This window comes from Ranitomeya imitator, chromosome 5 (assembly GCF_032444005.1).
Source record: "Ranitomeya imitator isolate aRanImi1 chromosome 5, aRanImi1.pri, whole genome shotgun sequence".
Lineage (NCBI taxonomy): Eukaryota > Metazoa > Chordata > Amphibia > Anura > Dendrobatidae > Ranitomeya > Ranitomeya imitator.
This window is the reverse complement of record NC_091286.1, coordinates 97,238,116-97,256,912: the sequence shown is the minus strand read 5'-3', so window position 1 is coordinate 97,256,912 and position 18,797 is coordinate 97,238,116.

The following is an 18,797-nucleotide window of genomic DNA, read 5'->3' as shown; positions in this document are numbered from 1 at the left end:
AGCATTTCTGATGCATGCATCTGCATGCGCCTTGATTTCATATCTTTTACATTGTGGACACAGGTTCATGCATTTGCATGTGTTTGCCTGCGTTTGTTTACGGATGCGTCTTTTTGCGGTGTGCGGCTAACGCACCATGTTGCAATTTTTGAGGCGGCAAATTTCCATCAAATATGCGCAGGCATGCGCATGTGGATGAGTGCTTTACAAAAACGCATTACCGTCTATGGGAACGCATGCACTTGCGCACTTCGGACTACGCATGTCCAGGAACTTGTTATGGCCCTGGTGGTTAGGAGCACCAGGAACGACCTGATGGTTAAACTCACACAAGACAAGCTCTGGGAAGTGGAAACTCTGCTGACCGCAACCCCTAATCCTATCACACAACTAGAAATAGCCGTGGAGCGTACCTAACACGGCCTAGACGCCTCTTCACAGCCTAAGAGCTAACTAGCCCTAGAAATAGAAAATAAAGCCTACCTTGCCTCAGAGAAATTCCCCAAAGGAAAAGGCAGCCCCCCACATATACTGACTGTGAGTAAAGATGAAAGTCACAAACACAGAAATGAAACAGGTTTCAGCAAAGAGAGGCCTGACTTACTAAACAGGCTGAGGATAGGAAAGGTATATTTGCGGTCAGCACAAAAAATTACAAAAAGACCACGCAGAGTGTGCAAAAAGACCTCCGCACCGACTCATGGTGCGGAGGTACCACTCTGCATCCCAGAGCTTCCAGCTAGCAAAACAAAATCATGATAGCAAGCTGGACCAGAAAACAATGAACAAATAATAACTAGCAGGGACTTAGCTTCTGCTGGAGTAGACAGATCACCAGAAAGATCCAAGAGCGAACTGAACCAGTACAAGAACATTGACAGCTGGCATGGAGTAACGATCTGAGTGGAGTTAAATAGAGCAGCCAGCCAACGAATAAGCTCTGTCACCTGTGGAAGGAACCTCAGAAGCAGCAGCACCACTCACAGCCACCAGAGGGAGTCCATGGACAGAACTCGCCGAAGTTCTATTCATGACCACCGGAGGGAGTTCGATAACAGAATTCAACAACAGTACCCCCCCTTGAGGAGGGGTCACCGAACCCTCACCAGAGCCCCCAGGCCGATCAGGACAAGCCAAATGAAAGGCACGAACTAGATCGGCAGCATGAACATCAGAGGCAAAAACCCAGGAATTATCTTCCTGACCATAACCCTTCCACTTGACCAGGTACTGGAGCTTCCGTCTCGAAATACGAGAATCCAAAATCTTCTCCACCACATACTCCAACTCCCCCTCGACCAACACCGGGGCAGGAGGATCAACGAAGGGAACCATAGGCGCCACGTATCTCCACAATAACGACCTATGGAACACATTATGGATGGCAAAAGAAGCTGGAAGTTCAAACGAAATGACACAGGATTGAGAACTTCAGAAATCTTATACGGACCAATGAAACGAGGCTTAAACTTAGGAGAGGAAACCTTCATAGGAACATGACGAGACGACAACCAAACCAAATCCCCAACACGAAGTCGGGGACCAACACAGCGCCGGCGGTTAGCAAAACGTTGAGCCTTCTCCTGGGACAATGTCAAATTGTCCACCACATGAGTCCAAATCTGCTGCAACCCGTCCACCACAGTATCCACACCAGGACAGTCCGAAGACTCAACCTGCCCTGAAGAGAAACGAGGATGGAAACCAGAATTACAGAAAAAGGGCGAAACCAAAGTAGCCGAGCTAGCCCGATTATTAAGGGCGAACTCAGCCAAAGGCAAGAAGGACACCCAATCATCCTGATCAGCAGAAACAAAGCATCTCAGATATGTTTCCAAAGTCTGATTAGTTCATTCGGTTTGGCCATTTGTCTGAGGATGGAAAGCCGAAGAAAAAGACAAATCAATGCCCATCTTAGCACAAAAGGACCGCCAAAACCTTGAAACGAACTGGGAACCTGTGTCCGAGATGATGTTCTCCGGAATGCCATGCAAACGAACCACATGCTGGAAAAACAATGGCACCAAATCAGAGGAGGAAGGCAATTTAGACAAGGGTACCAAATGGACCATCTTAGAGAAGCGATCACAAACCACCCAAATGACCGACATCCTTTGAGAGACAGGGAGATCTGAAATAAAATCCATGGAAATATGCGTCCAGGGCCTCTTTGTGACCGGCAAGGGCAAAAGCAACCCACTGGCACGAGAACAGCAGGGCTTAGCCCGAGCACAAGTCCCACAGGACTGCACAAAAGAACGCACATCCCGTGACAAAGAAGGCCACCAAAAGGATCTAGCCACCAAATCTCTGGTACCAAAGATTCCCGGATGACCCGCTAACACCGAACAATGAACCTCAGAGATAACTCTACTAGTCCATCTATCAGGGACAAACAGTTTCTCTGCTGGACAACGGTCAGGTCTATCAGCCTGAAATTTCTGCAGCACACGCCGCAAATCAGGGGAGATGGCAGACAAAATTACCCCCTCTTTGAGAATACCCGCCGGCTCAGGAACATCCGGAGAGTCAGGCACAAAACTCCTCGACAGGGCATCAGCCTTCACATCCTTAGAGCCCGGAAGGTACGAAACCACAAAATCGAAACGGGAGAAAAACAGCGACCATCGAGCCTGTCTAGGATTCAACCGTTTGGCAGACTCGAGATAAGTCAAATTCTTGTGATCCGTCAAGACCACCACGCGATGCTTGGCTCCTTCAAGCCAATGTCGCCACTCCTCGAATGCCCACTTCATGGCCAACAATTCTCGATTGCCAACATCATAATTGCGCTCAGCAGGCGAAAATTTTCTAGAAAAGAAGGCACATGGTTTCATCACCGAGCAATCAGAACTTCTTTGTGACAAAACAGCCCCTGCTCCAAGCTCAGAAGCATCAACCTCGACCTGAAACGGAAGTGAAGCATCTGGCTGGCACAACACAGGGGCAGAAGAAAAACGACGCTTCAACTCCTGAAAAGCCTCTATAGCCGCAGAGGACCAATTGACCACATCAGCACCTTTCTTGGTCAAATCAGTCAACGGTTTAGCAACACTAGAAAAATTAGCGATGAAGCGACGGTAAAAATTAGCAAAGCCCAGGAACTTCTGCAGGCTCTTCACAGATGTCGGCTGAGTCCAATCATAAATGGCCTGAACTTTAGCAGGGTCCATCTCGATAGTAGAAGGTGAAAAAATGAAACCCAAAAATGAAACCTTCTGAACTCCAAAGAGACATTTCGACCCCTTCACAAACAAGGAATTCGAACGAAGGACCTGGAACACCATTCTGACCTGCTTCACATGAGACTCCCAATCATCCGAAAAGACCAAAATATCATCCAAATATACAATCATGAATCTATCCAGGTACTCTCGGAAGATGTCATGCATAAAGGACTGAAACACAGATGGAGCATTAGAAAGCCCGAATGGCATAACCAGGTACTCAAAATGGCCCTCGGGCGTATTAAATGCTGTTTTACATTCATCGCCCTGTTTAATTCGCACAAGATTATACGCCCCTCGAAGATCTATCTTGGTGAACCAACTAGCCCCCTTAATCCGAGCAAACAAATCAGACAGCAGCGGCAAAGGGTACTGAAATTTGACTGTGATCTTATTAAGAAGGCGGTAATCAATACAAGGTCTCAAAGCGCCATCCTTCTTGGCCACAAAAAAGAACCCTGCTCCCAACGGTGATGACGACGGGCGAATATGACCTTTCTCCAAGGATTCCTTTATATAACTCCGCATAGCGGCGTGCTCTGGCACAGATAAATTAAACACTCGGCCCTTAGGAAACTTACTACCAGGAATCAAATTAATAGCACAATCGCAATCCCTATGAGGAGGTAGGGCACCGGATTTGGGCTCTTCAAATACAACCCGGTAATCTGACAAAAACTCAGGGACTTCAGAAGGAGTGGAAGACGAAATTGACAGCAATGGAACATCACCATGTACCCCCTGACAACCCCAGCCGGACACAGACATAGATTTCCAATCCAAAACTGGATTATGGACCTGTAGCCATGGCAACCCCAAAACGACCACATCATGCAGATTATGCAACACCAAAAAGCAAATATCCTCCTGATGTGCAGGAGCCATGCACATGGTCAATTGAGTCCAGTACTGAGGCTTATTCTTGGCCAAAGGCGTAGCATCAATTCCTCTCAATGGAATAGGATGCTGCAAGGGCTCCAAGAAAAAACCACAGCGCCTGGCAAACTCCAAGTCCATCAAATTCAGGGCAGCGCCTGAATCCACAAATGCCATAACAGAATAGGACGACAAAGAGCAAATCAGAGTAACGGACAAAAGAAATTTAGACTGTACCGTACAAATGGTGGCAGACCTAGTGAACCGCTTAGTGCGCTTAGGACAATCGGAGATAGCATGAGTGGAATCACCACAGTAAAAACACAGCCCATTCCGACGTCTGTGTTCTTGCCGTTCAACTCTGGTCAAAGTCCTATCACACTGCATAGGCTCAGGCCTATGCTCAGAGAATACCGCCAAATGGTGCACAGCTTTGCGCTCACGCAAGCGCCGATCGATCTGAATGGCCAAGGACATAGACTCATTCAGACCAGCAGGCGTGGGAAATCCCACCATGACATCCTTAAGGGCTTCAGAAAGACCCTTTCTGAAAATTGCCGCCAGGGCACACTCATTCCACTGAGTAAGCACAGACCACTTTCTAAACTTCTGACAGTACACCTCCGCTTCATCCTGACCCTGACACAAAGCCAGCAAGATTTTTTCTGCCTGATCCACTGAATTAGGTTCATCATAAAGCAATCCAAGCGCCAGAATAAACGCATCTACATCACGCAATGCAGGATCTCCTGGCGCAAGGGAAAATGCCCAGTCTTGAGGGTCACCACGCAACAAAGAAATAATGATTTTTACTTGTTGAACAGGGTCACCTGAGGAGCAGGGTTTCAAAGCTAGAAACAATTTACAATTATTTTTGAAATTCAGGAACTTAGATCTATCCCCTGAAAACAAATCAGGAATTGGAATTCTAGGCTCTAACATCGGATTCTGAACCACAAAATCTTGAATGTTTTGTACCCTTGCAGTGAGATGATCTACACAAGAGGACAGACCTTGAATGTCCATATCTACACCTGTGTCCTGAACCACCCAAAGGTTAAGGGGAAAAGAAAGACAAAACACACTGCAAAGAAAAAAAAAATGGTCTCAGAACTTCTCTTATCCCTCTATTGAGATGCATTATGTTGTGAATTCTGTGGCAGAGCTCCCTCCTGTGGTCACAAGTGGTACTTCGGCTGATTCTCTCTGGGATCTTCCGTTTGTGGAGGAAAGTGGTACTGCAGCTTCTGAGTTTCCTCCCTCAGGTGATCTGGTGAGCTCGTTAGCTTCTTCTCTACTTAACTCCACTTGATGCTTTGATCCATGCTTCCTGTCAATGTTCCAGTGTTGGACTGGTTTTTTCCCTGGATCATTCCTGTGGCCTGCTGCTCTGCAAAGCTAAGTTTTGCTTTTGTTATTTTGTTGCTATTTTTCAGTCCAGCTTGCTTTATTGGTGTTTTTCTCGCCTGCTGGAAGCTCTGAGACGCAGAGGGACGACCTCCGTACCGTTAGTCGGTGCGGAGGGTCTTTTTGTCCCCTCTGCGTGGTTATTTATAGGTTTTTGTGCTGACCGCAAAGTTATCTTCCCTATCCTCGTTCTATTCAGCTAGTCGGGCCTCACTTTGCTAAATCTGTTTCATCTCTATGTTTGTGTTTTCATCTTACTCACAGTCATTATATGTGGGGGGCTGCCTTTTCCTTTGGGGAATTTCTCTGAGGCAAGGTAGGCTTATTTTTCTATCTTCAGGCCTAGCTAGTTTCTCAGGCTGTGACGAGGCGCCTAGGTTCTGGTCAGGAGCGCTCCACGGCTACCTTTAGTGTGGTTGGATAGGATCAGGGATTGCGGTCTGCAGAGTTCCCACGTCTCAGAGCTCGTTCTATTATTTTGGGTGTTTGTCAGACCACTGTATGTGTTCTGACCGCTATGTCCATTGTGGTACAGAATTGCCTTCATATCAGTTTTCATAACAGCATTAATACTTTAGGCCAGCTGTACTGTTATGGACCTGGTGGTTAGGAGCACCAGGAACGACCTGATGGTTAAACTCACACAGGACAAGCTCTGGGAAGTTGGAGCTCTGTTGACCGCAACCCCTAATCCTATCACACAACTAGAAATAGCCGTGGAGCGTACCTAACACGACCTAGACGCCTCTTCACAGCCTAAGAGCTAACTAGCCCTAGAAATAGATAATAAAGCCTACCTTGCCTCAGAGAAATTCCCCAAAGGAAAAGGCAGCCCCCCACATATATTGACTGTGAGTAAAGATGAAAGTCACAAACACAGAAATGAAACAGGTTTCAGCAAAGAGAGGCCCGACTTACTAAACAGACTGAGGATAGGAAAGGTATCTTTGCGGTCAGCACAAAAAACTACAAAAAGACCACGCAGAGTGTGCAAAAAGACCTCCGCACCGACTCACGGTGCGGAGTTGCCACTCTGCATCCCAGAGCTTCCAGCTAGCAAAACAAAATCATGATAGCAAGCTGGACCAGAAAACAATGAACAAATAATAACTAGCAGGGACTTAGCTTCTGCTGGAGTAGACAGGTCACCAGAAAGATCCAAGAGCGAACTGAACCAGTACAAGAACATTGACAGCTGGCATGGAGTAACGATCTGAGTGGAGTTAAATAGAGCAGCCAGCCAACGAATAAACTCCGTCACCTGTGGAAGGAACCTCAGAAGCAGCAGCACCACTCACAGCCACCAGAGGGAGTCCATGGACAGAACTCGCCGAAGTACCATTCATGACCACCGGAGGGAGTTCGATAACAGAATTCACAACAGGAACTGATATAGACAGACCCATTGAGACACGTCCTCCTGGAAATATCAAATGCATGCACATAAAAAGAGTAAACCCATGCAATAACGCATGCAAACACAGCTTTTTTGCCGTTAACCTGATGCAGATAAAATCCGCTGCGTTAGCATGTGTTGGCATGCGTTTTTGTATGTGTTTGCAGTTGCGGACAAGACGCTGCAGACTCAACCGCAAATGTGAAACTAGCCTTAGAAAACTTAATGCTGATGCATCACAGTCAAATCAGATTACAAAAATATTAAAACACAGGTTGTAATATAACAAAATACAGTAGGTAAAAAGCCAAGAGGGGTGAATATTTTCGCAAGCCAGTGTATGCGATTAGTGCAGTCCATAGTTGATTGATACCACTAAGCCACATAGTACATCAGTACGATATCTACTTATACATATTGGTTTCTAATAATGATGTAAACAGTTACTATTTTCTCTATTTTATATATTTTTTTACTGCGATTTGTAAATGTTGACTTTAAATGTTATTGTTTTCCTTCCTGTGAACTCTATCTTTTGATTTTTATACCAATATTAGTCTTTTTATAATGTTAACTATTTGTTCATGCCCAGTTGGGCGGTTCCCCTTTTTTAAGTGTTGGGTGTTTTTTCCTCAGTATTTAAACCCCCTTTCCCTGTTATACTGTGCTATGTAGTTTAATTTTGAAAATGAGCTCGGTGCAACCACAAAATGTGTAAAAATTAAATTTGCTATTCCGGTCTGGAACTACTTCCTTTATACAGCAGCGTGGTTTACTCCAAAACGTCAATCGATATGCAAAAGAGGGTTTGCCTTCATTTGGTGATGGGACTGCAGCAGATATGGAGCGCCACCAGGACTATGGGGATACTCGGTACCTGGCCGGTTCTTAAAGGGATGTGTCATGGCAGCAGTGACCTGGTCCGTGGCCCTGGGCATCCAATAAAAGAGTCAACTGAAATTAAAGGGGAATGGGATAAAGTTTATAAGGGAATTGTTCGTGACGCCACCCGTGGTACTCGGTCAATATGGCCGATGCTGCAGTTCAGATCCACTGGGGCAGTTTGTGACACAGCTAAGATGTTTCAGCTCTCCACGGGCAGAGCTAGTCCCCAAGGCTGGTATAGGTGTTGATTGTGATGATGGTGGTTGTGGTAGTTGCAGTGCAGGGCAAGTGATGAAGGAATAATTTAGAGAACACAACTGGGTGCAGTTTTCAATGCTTTACTCAAAGTTCTGCAGATTACTGTCTCCAGTCATATGCTGTGTCCTCCGGGTCGGTGGTCCAGCCAACCCCCAGATGATTTGGGGTACACTTCTCCAGCATCCCCGGATCTTGTTCGGTGATGTTTCTCTAGTCCCCTGGGTCCTATGTGGCTGCCTTTTCAGTGAATATGTAAGGATGTGGCTGTGGCAAGTACAGATACCACAGCCTCTGGCTGGCTAGCTGAGCCTTGTAGTTATCCACTAGTCTTGGGGGCCAGTTCCCCACTGCGACCTGGTCCCTCCACCTGGCGATGGTCAGCATGGATGCTGTCCCCCCCGGGTGGATTGCGCAGTACCCATGCCCCTACTACCCCTTTCCTCTCTTCTTTCTGTCACGAACTTCTCTCTCTCTTTCTTCTGGTCTCTTGTGCAGAGCTCCTCACTGCTCAAGTCCCCAGCTCCGACTGTCTCTCATGTCTGCTCTGCTTCACTTCTCCCCTCAGACTCACTAACTGTCTAGATCTTTCCTGACTCCTTCTACTTTTTCCACGACATCTCTACTCTCTTCACCCACACCCTCTACCTAGTAACCCTCTCCAGACTGGGATGAAGCCATCCTCCCTTGGGGTACGCCCAAATGCCCTGTCTGTAGTGGTGTGGTGCTGGATGCTGGTGTTAGAGTCCTGAGTAGTGCCCCCTCCTTACCTGAGAGTGGGATACCACACCTCTGGATGAGGTGCCGTACCTATGTGGCAACTGAACCCTCAGGGGCACCACAGATGTAATTTTCATGGGCTATTATTGGAGTTTTGACAATCACAACGCTTTCAGGTGAGCAACTCCATAACTCCCTTCTCACCTGTACCTTTCAATATCACCCTACATGCGCTTCTCTGTCCCCTTTTTGATATCTTACATCTGCAAATTAAAAGCTTCTAACTCCTCCACATAGATTTTTTTGGTGGTCTTTCCTCCTTGATCACTGCTTAAAGGCTCAGTTTGTTATCTTACATCTGTGGATATACACCTCCACATAGATTTTTTGGTGGTCTTTCCTACTTGATCACTGCTTAAAGGTTCAGTGTCTTTAAAAACTTCCTGCTTTAGTGTATTCACAGTTGAACTGTAGTATTTTTTTAATGATTGCCCTAGTTGTCCTACAGATAGTTATGTAGACATTTTCTTCCCTCCATTCTCTGACCACAGTTCTGGAGATGCAATGTCTCCTTATTGGCATCCAGTATCCTTTTACATTACTTATCTGTAGACTATTTACATTTTCTCATTCGATATATAGAGAGTCTGTTAGTTATTAACATATGGTAGGACATAATTATGCAATCTGAAAATAATAAAAATGCAGACAAAAGTCTTTATTATGAACATACTGTAGACCAAAAATGTTGGCACAAAGTTTATAAATCGGTCTGAATTCTGCCAAAACCTGTCAGATTTCTTACAATCCTGATTAGAGATTTGAAATACTTGCAAATAGAAAATAATACTTCTGCTCTTCAAGCCAAGGCCACCCAATAATGTACAATTGTGGTATTATGAATAATTTCTGAAGCAGTCAAATATATACTGATAAGGATCTCTCCCTGAAGCATACTGAGCTATTGTTCTGCTTTTTACCATGTAGACATAAAATCATGACTTTATTCTTAAAAATAGAATTATCTAAAGCCAGAACCATACATATTATATAAAGCCAAAGCCTTAAAGAATCTTTGTTTATTAAAGTTCTGTCTCATGGTTTGCTGGAGAAATAAAAAAACAAGCTGAAAACCTTGTCCAAGTGAGTTATAGTTTTAAAATGCTGGAAACCTAAAAACTATTGCCCCCAGAAGATTGACAAAAATAGCACATAACTACTTGTAAAATGTATGTTACCTGCTGTCACCCTTATACCAAATCAGCTCTATTTTTATTTTTCAGCATTTTCATGGGGATGTTTTCAGTCCTAGACAAAGAATAAAAGCAATTATTCTCTACATAATTTCATCAATTTCATTACGTCAATATAAGGACGCATACATATGTCCTGTGCCTATTTGCTGTATAGTGATGTGTGAAATTGCCACAAGACCCTTTCATGGATTAACAAGACTAGGGTTGAGCGACCTTCACTTTTATAGGATCGGGTCGGGTTTCACGAAACCCGACTTTTGGAAAAGTCGAGTCGAGTGAAATCGGCCGATCCTATAAAAAAGTCGGGGTCGGGGTCGGCCGAAACTCGAAACCCAATGCAGTGCATTGGGTTTCCATGGTTCCCAGAGTCTGAAGGAGCGGAAACTCTCCTTCAGGCCCTGGGATCCATATTTAAGTGTAAAATATAGAATTAAAATAAAAAATATTGCAATACTTACCCTCTGACGCGCCCTGGTACTAACCGGCAGCCTTCCTCCTTCGAATCCGCGCTTCTAGGACCTTGCCGTGACGTCGCGGTGACGTCGCGGCTTGTGATTGGCCGCGCGGCCGCCCATGTGACCGCTCGCGCGGCCAATCACAAGCCGCGACGTCACCCGCGACGTCACCGAAGGTCCTGGAAGGGCTGATTCTTAGGAAGGAAGGCTGGAAGCAGGGCGCTTCCGAGGGTGAGTATATTCCTATTAGGTATATACTCACCCTCGGAAGCGCCCTGCTTCCTTCCGACAGCCTTCCTTCCTAAGAATCAGCCCTTCCAGGACCTTCGGTGACGTCGCGGGTGACGTCGCGGCTTGTGATTGGCCGCGCGAGCGGTCACATGGGCGGCCGCGCGGCCAATCACAAGCCGCGACGTCACTGCGACGTCACGGCAAGGTCCTAGAAGCGCGGATTCGAAGGAGGAAGGCTGCCGGTTAGTACCAGGGCGCGTCAGAGGGTAAGTATTGCAATATTTTTTATTTTAATTCTATATTTTACACTTTAATCTGAATTCTGATACCAATTCCCGATATCTTAAACATATCGGGAATCGGGATCGGAATTCCGATTCCAGATTCAAAAGATCGCCGACTTCATGGCCGACCCCCCACTGGGGTCGGGTCGGGTTTCATGAAACCCGACCTTGCCAAAAGTCGGCGACTTTTGAACAATTTCGACCCGTTTCGCTCAACCCTAAACAAGACGCAATGTCTCTATTATTATGCTTTACGCATATGATGAAATTTCGCAACACTTTTCAGACACTATCATCGCTGTCCCCATTGGGGCTCACAATCTAAATTCCCTATCAGTAAGTCTTTGGAGTATGTGAGAAAACCCTCACAAACACATGGAGAAGATACAAACTCCGTTCAGATGTCGTCCATGGTGGAATTTGAACTCAGGACCCCAGGACTGCAAAGCAATAGTACTAACCACAGATAGAAGAGAATATCCTTGTCATAATAGCATGTAATATAATATGCCATATTGTTATTATTATACAAATAATATAATATATACATAATGTAATATATAATAATTATATATATAATATTATATTAACACAGTCATTGCTGAAAGTGTTGGCACCTTTGAAATTGCTCCAGAAAATGAGGCATATCTCCCAGAAAATTATTGTAATTATACATGTTTTGTTATGCCCATGTGAATTTAATTTGTATGTATTAGAACAACACAAAAATCAGGGAAAAAAAAGACAAATTGGACCTAATTTCACACAAAATCCCCAAAATGGCCAAGCAAAATTGTTGGCACCTTTTCAAAATTGTGAGTAAACAACTTTGTTTTAACCATGTGATGCTAATTCAAACTTACCTGTTGCAAGTAACAGAAGTGGGCATTATAGAAATCAAACCTGAAACCAGATAAAAGGAGAGATGTGGACTCAATCTTTGTGTTGTACACTACTGTTCAAAATTTTGGGGTCATCCAGACAATTTTGCGTTATACATCAAAACTCATACTTTTATTATTCAAAAGAGTTGCCAAATGAATTTAAAATCTAGTCCAGATGTTGATAAGCTTAAAAAAAAGATTTTTATTTGAAATAATAATTTTCTCCTTCAATTGCTTTCGTCAAAGAATGCTCCCTTTGCCGCAATTACAGCATTGCAGAACTTTGGCATTTTAGCAGTTAATTTGCTGAGGTATGTAGGCAGCTGATTTGGCACTAAAACATTGCTGCACCCTGCCCACATCACTCCCTGATGAAGCGGTAGCGAAACGTGCGTTGGAGTGGTGTGTGCAGGGGCAGTGGCACATCATATCGGTTGGTATATTGTGGCTGGTTTTATTAGTTATATTTTCCACATTTAAATCTGTATTTTGTGGATTAAGTTTTACCCTTCTGGCACTTTAATTGTTTAATTCAAAATTATTTTGCACAAGAACAATCTTTGAATGAATTATGTGTGGATACTGTATATTACATTTATAGTGGGACTTTTATATAAATATATTTATTTGTAAGCACTTCTACATTTATTACTCATGGTCTTTATTGCACTTCATATATCACTGATGTATTATCATTTTTATATGTATTTAATTTATTTCCACCAGCCATAAATTATAATTGATTAGGAAAAAATATTTTTTCAATAATTTTATTTAATATATATTGCATTTTTCATTTTTCTCTTATATATGTAATTTACCAATTGATTTGACAAACCCTGCCCCCCTCATACAGGATTAAATATTAGTGTTTCTCTAACATCTGGTTTTTATACATGTTTTATTTTAATAAAAAATCATGTTTTTATTATGTATATTGTGTCATTTGCTTTTTATATGTTAATAAAATAATATTGATCTATTATCTTTTTGATGAATATTTTTTGGGGTTTATATTTATAACTAATATTCATTAATTGTATATTTTATCAGATATTTTTGGTATTTCTTTTCTATATAGGATTTAATTTGCTGAGGTAATCTGGAGAAATTTTACCCTATGCTTCCAGAAGCCCCTCCCACAAGTTGGTTTGGGTTGATGGGCACTTTTTGCACCATACGGTCAATCTGCTCCCACAACAGCTCAATGGGGTTGAGATCTGGTGACTGTGCTGGCCACTCCATTACAAATAGAATACCAGCTGCCTGCTTCTTCCCTAAATAGTTCTTGCATAATTTGGAGGTGTGCTTTGAGTTATTGTCCTGTTGTAGAATGAATTTGGCTCCAATCAGGCGCTGTCCACAGGACATCGCATGGCATTGCAAAATAGAGTGATAGCCTTCCTTATTCAATATCCTTTTTACATTGTACAAATCTCCCACTTTACCAGCACCAAAGCAACCCCAGACCATCACGTTACCTCCACCATGCTTGACAGATGGTGAAGATGAAAAAAGTGTACAGTACCAATCCACAGAACCCTAAAACAAGGATAATACAATGTTAGAATAATGTTGAAAGGCGGTAACTAAACAATGGAAAAAGGAAGACACAAAAGAATATAATACTAGTGGGAGGTATAAAACATCAGAGTATAAAATGACACCCCAGGGTGTCCTGTATTTTGGAGTGGACGGACGTGTTAAGGCACTTATTGTGTATTATATACGGCGATTTTCAGCCTCACTTTTCTCTGGCACACAGCCTTTAGATACCACATATAGGTCTCTAGCGTTGTCCCACCTTGAATATAGGCAGATCCCATCATTTTATACTCTGATGTTTTATACCTCCCACTAGTATTATATTCTTTTGTGTCTTCCTTTTTCCATTGTTTAGTTACCGCCTTTCAACATTATTCTAACATTGTATTGCACATAATATAATAATTTTTTGAGTGATTTTTTTTAGTTATTTCACCCTCACTGTTTTTCCCGTTTTTTAGCACAGCTGCATATATTGCGCTTGCATGGTATAATCTTTGTATATTTTTTGCACACTTTTTTTCTTGCTTGATTGCGGGGTCCCTTTATGATAGGGACATGTTTATTATTTCATATGCACTATGCACCTTTTTTTCATGCATAGCGAACTAATACTACTGGCCGGTATTTAGCCTATATATTGGTGATCTGTTGGATAACTTTTTTCTCTTGAACTTTTTGCTCTTGGGCTTTTTGTGTGCCTTAGTCCATGATTAAATTCCTATTTAACTAGTCCGTCCTTAAGTAAATACATGTATATCCATATATATATATATATATATATATATATATATATATTTGTTTTATATAAATTTTAGTATTTTATACATTTCTTGCTTCCAAGTACAGGCACAGTGTTGGTGCCATTGCCATATACATTTTAATAAAGGCATCATTTATATACTTCCTTTTGTCCTCATATTTTTGTATTTTTTATTTATTTCTTATCCTTGGTCCTTGGTTCTGCTTGGATTGGTGTTATTATACAGATGGTGTCAGACACTCTTCCAGCATCTTTTCAGTTGTTCTGCTCCTCACAAATGTTCTTCTGTGTGATCCAAACACCACAAACTTGGATTTGTCTGTCCATAACACTTTTTTCCAATCTTCCTCTGTTCAATGTCTGTGTTCTTTGCTCATATAAATCTTTTCCTTTTATTAGCCAGTCTCAGATATGGCTTTTTCTTTGCCACTCTGCCCTGAAGCATCCCGGAGTCGCATCTTCACTGTAGACGTTGACAACGTTTTGCATGTACTATTTAATGAAGCTGCCAGTTGAGGACCTGTGAGGCGTCGATTTCTTAAACTAGAGACTTTAATGTACTTGTCTTGTTGCTCAGTTGTGCAGCGGGGCCTCCCACTTCTCTTTCTACTCTGGTTAGAGCCTGTTTGTGCTCTCCTCTGAAGGGAGTAGTACATACCGTTGTTGGAAATTTTCAGTTTCTTGTCAATTTCTCACATGGAATAGCCTTCATTTCTAAGAACAAGAACATACTGTCGAGTTTCACATGAAAGTTCTTTTTTTTCTGCCCATTTTAGAGTTTAATGGAACCAACAAATGTAATGTTCCAGATTCTCAACTAGCTCAAAGGAAGAGGTCAGGTTTATAGGTTCTCTAATCAGCCAAACTGTTTTCAGCTGTGCTAGTATACTTGCATAAGTGTTTTCTAGGGTATTCTAACTATCCATTATTCTTACATAGCTAGCAAACACAAAGTACCATAAGAACACTGGAGTGATGGTTGTTAGAAATGGGCCTCTACACACCTACGAAGATATTGCATTACAAACCAAATGTTTTCAGCTAGTATATTCATTTACCACATTAACAATGTATAGGATGTGTATTTCTGAATCATTTAATGTTAGCTTCATTGGAAAAAACTCTGCTTTCCTTTCAAAAATAAGGAAATTTTTAAGTGACCCTAAACTTTTACATGGTAGTGTATGTCTGTGTGTTCTAGACTATGCATGGAGTACAGAAAGAGGATAAGATAGCTGTACTTGACACTATTGAGGACTTGACAAACCAAAATTGTTGAAAAATATCACTTCTTTTCATCTCATTCTCATCTTTACTCTAGCAGTGGGGCTTTTCATTTTGTTTATCTAGTAGGATTAAAGACACACTTCGGTCTCTCTTTGTACATTGTTCCTAAAGCCTTGAATCAAACCAGCAAATCTATGGTTCTACCTGAACTTTCTATTAATCAGTTGGGCCTGAGACAAACAAGAAATATTATGCCTGCTAAGACATACCATGCAACTGAAATGGTAATTGATCTTATTGAACAAGATATTAGACAACTACTTATGCAACATCATTTGGGTGAATTCCCCACAGCCTTCAATCTTCCAAAGGATTATACTAAACTATGTTTGGACCCTACCCCATCTATACAAAGGAGAATACAAGATATTCTCACACATTATCTTGATCTGTACGTCATTAATAATAAAAGGACTGAATTTTGAATAATTACACCTTTTTTTATATCCTCCCGAAAATCCATAAATTGCTCAAAAAACCTCCAGGGAGACCAATAGTAGCATCCACAGATCCTATTTTGGCTCCTCTTGCAATTTTTCTTGAGAAGATCCTGAAACCTCTTACTAAAAGAACTTCCTTTTGGACATAAATTTCTTGAGATCATTTAAACCATCAATAAAGTTCCTCCTGGCAGCATACTAGTAATGTAGTAGGTTTATATACGTCCATAACTCACCAAAAGGGAAAATAAGTTTTACATCGACTAACTTTCCACCACCATAATGTCTATGATTGCTATCTCATTATGCCTTGACCTCCTACATATGGTTATTCATGAGAACTTTTTTTAGGTTTGGGCATGACTTCTATGGCCAGATGTTGGGGACCACCATAGGTTCAAATGTGGCACCTCCATATGGTAATGCCTATATGTCTTGTTTTGAAGATGACTTTGTATACAAGGATGTCCACTTTCAATCATATGCCATTTGTTGGCACAGGTTTATTGATTATGTGTTTTGTATTCTGGACAATTAAGATTTTAAAGTCCTTTCATACTTACATGAATAGCATTAGACCAGAGCTCCAATTTACCATGAATAATGATATCCATAATATACAATTTTTAGACACACTAGTCATTAAATACTCTAATGGACTTCAGAGAAAGATACAATTTGATTGTATGTGTTGTAATGCAGCAATGTTCACACACTGTGACAAAGAGGCAGTGACCGAGGTTAGTCCAACTTAAAAATCTTTATTTCCATAACTCAGAAAGTAAGGCAAATGTTATCCTCTTCATTGCAGGTGGGTCATCCAATACAGTCTGCACCAAACCCATTACAGTGGGCGACTGCACCGCTGTATCATTCTTGGGTGCGTAAATTGTGTTGCGTTCTCTGGCCTGTGTTCAGTCTTCACACAGACCTGTACTGCGCATAGCTCCCTGCTCAGATGATTGTAAACAGCACACTGACACACCCAAAGCTAAACTGAAAGTTTAAATGGGAATCGTGGATGTGAGCCACTCCCAAAACTCGGAGTGGAGGGAGAGAACCATCCCACTACCAATCTCTCCAAAAGTAAAAGTCAGGTTTTCCTAAATCTGACCTGGTCAAATAGCTTGATGAAATCCACACTTACTTTTATTTTGTATTGCCACCACAGCTGTAGTTGTCATTATAATCTACTCCAGCGGGTTCAATATGCGTCTAAGCACATTCTAGGGGATACACAACATCCCTTGCAATTAATTACCCTCCCTGTCTCATACTGTACACAGAAGAACATGTACAGTACTAAACTAGAGGCCAGAATGGAAATTAAATGACACAGCTATGTATTCAATTTACTGGGCTATGAAAAGTTATACAAAGTTTCTATACAAAGTTAGGGTATTGCTGGTGAGTTAGTATTATATGTGCAAATCTAAGGAGATTGACATATTATTCAGTTTCCCTTTGAAGACATGAGTGCTGTGTATAATGTAAAGTGTAGTGTGTGTAATGTCATGTGTTATGGTGACATGTAGTGTGGATTGTAATGTGGTGTATTATGTTTTTCACTGTACTTTTAGATGCTAAGTTCTGCCCAGCAACAGACAATGAGTAGGGTAAGACATAGTTAAGTGTTGTGACTATCTCAGAGAGGGAGGGGCTATGTAGCAAGATCAGCATAATTTCCTGGTAGTGACTTAGACAGGGCCTATCTTGCAGCTAGAACAGATGTTTGGTCTGAGTGCTCAGCAGGGTCATATGCAGTGGTTGTTCTGTGGCAAGAGAGAATGGAGATCGGGACAGAGATAGAGTGATCCTGAGGAACAGACAGAGAGAGAGAGGTACAGCGATGAATCATAAAAGACAGTGCCAGCTCAGATGACTGATCAGAGAGCAGAGTGAGATGGGTCCAGAAACGTTATGCCTAGCAGCATGTCCCCGAGTAGTTTACATACAGCTCTTAACAGTACCGGGACAGGACAGAATAGAGACAAAGTGAGTGCAACAGTCCGGAGTTCGCTAAGCGTCAGAGAGCTTGAAGCTTCGTCCAGCCATATTGACGAACTCTCTCCTCCACAAGGAGAATCAAATGTGGAAGTGCAGGAAGAAGAAATTATTTTCACGGACTGTACTGTGGTGCTAAGTTGGGTGGTGGTGAAGGAAATGGGGCCAGTGGAGGCAGGAAGGTGTGTGGCCAAGAAAGTAACGAGACTGTATTGAGATGCTATGAACTAATGAAGAAACATGCGAGTACCTTGCCCACGGCTACTGCCCCCGCCATGTTACACAAAGGAATATTTGCATGAGTGCTACTTAAATTACTGAAGGTTAACCTGGAGGAGACATGGACAGTTCTTGCATTCTGCTAACATCTCCAACAGGCCCACTTTGGCTGATATTTCAAGCAGGTATTAAGGTATTTATTTGAATATTAGTGCCAAATCATGAAACAGTTAGTGCTAGAAATCTGGAGTAAAGTATTTGAAATGTTGAAAAACTTTAGCGTAACTCATTGTTGCGAAAAGCATTGCAACTTTTATCATTTCTATGCCATCCAAATTAATTATGTAAAGGTCATTTGATTTTCTGTTTTTATTTTTACATTCTGTCTCTCACAGGTGAAGTGTACCTACGATAAAAATTGCAGACCTCCATTCTTTGTAGGTGGGAAAACTTGCAAAAATCAACAGTGTATCAAATACTTATTTTCCTCACTGTATGTACGCTGAATATCAGGACTTCCCAGAACACAGCATTGCTGAATGCATTTACAGCTGGTCTCTTGGCAGAAATAATGTCACATGATGGCTACAGTATGGTCATGTCTGTGACAACTCCCCCTATTTAATGCCAGGAAGAAGTGAGCTGTTGTCAGTACTATAGTGT